This window comes from Nicotiana tomentosiformis, chromosome 7 (assembly GCF_000390325.3).
Source record: "Nicotiana tomentosiformis chromosome 7, ASM39032v3, whole genome shotgun sequence".
NCBI lineage: Eukaryota > Viridiplantae > Streptophyta > Magnoliopsida > Solanales > Solanaceae > Nicotiana > Nicotiana tomentosiformis.
The window spans coordinates 16165480-16166389 of record NC_090818.1 but is presented as its reverse complement, the minus strand read 5'-3'; the positions used below and the strand labels follow the sequence as shown (position 1 = coordinate 16166389).

The 910-nt window shown below is 41.5% G+C and overlaps 1 non-coding gene across 1 annotated transcript; it reads left to right on the top strand.

The window, feature by feature from the left end:
* Positions 1–501: 501 nt before the first annotated feature.
* On the top strand, positions 502–608 carry LOC117275936 (small nucleolar RNA R71). The gene has a single exon (XR_004506163.1). It is a non-coding gene; the product is annotated as a small nucleolar RNA R71 (small nucleolar RNA).
* Positions 609–910: the final 302 nt, after the last annotated feature.

Below are 910 nucleotides of genomic sequence, written 5' to 3'. Positions count from 1 at the left end.
CTATACTAATTTTGAGCACCTTGGTTTCCACCCCAAGAGAAGTTTGGGTGGTTCCTCCCTTTAGGATTGTAGTATTCCCATATTGGTTTGTCTGGCCCATATTTGCATTACCCACAAAACATACAGACTCTGAATTAGCTGGGCATAAGTTCTCGTGTGACCCTCTCTACATACTTCACAAAATATCTGAACCCGTTGCACTGGCTGAGCTTGTTGCTTGTTAAAAACCAAGGTCATCTTATTGACTTGGTTGGCCAATGTGGTAACCTGCGCTAAAAATACAGAAATAACATCTAACTCGAGGACCCCGCAGATTTTTGAACGGTGTCTCTGCCCATCTCTCCTTGCCAATCAGGATTACTTTTGGAGAATTTGTTCAATAAGAAACAAATTTCATCAAAGCTTTTCTCTAACACTTAACCTCCCGCTGCAGCATTCACCACAATTTTTGTCTCCGTATGGAGCCCTTCTACGAAGGTGTGAGCTTACACTTCATTTATCTAGTTGTGATGAGGACAATCTCTGAGCAGCCCCTTGAACCTCTCCCAAGATGAATATAAAGACTCCCCCGATTTCTGCTTAAAGGTGACTATCTCACTTCTAATCTTTGCAGTTTTTCCTGAAGAAAACAATCGTGCTAAAACTTTCCTCGCCAGATCATGGAATGATGTAATAGAATTAGTTGGTTCCTCCTTCAACAACCGATTTTCTTCGCCCAATAGAGAAAACGGGAACATTGTGAGCCTCACATAGTCTGGAGTGACTCTGTTAGTGATATAAGTATCACTAATATCCAAGTAGTTCAGGATGTGTTGTTGTGGATCCTCGTGTGGAAGACCTATAAACTAGCCATTTGTATGTAGTAATTGGATCATGCTCTGTTTTAACTCAAAGTGCCCAGTGATTTCGG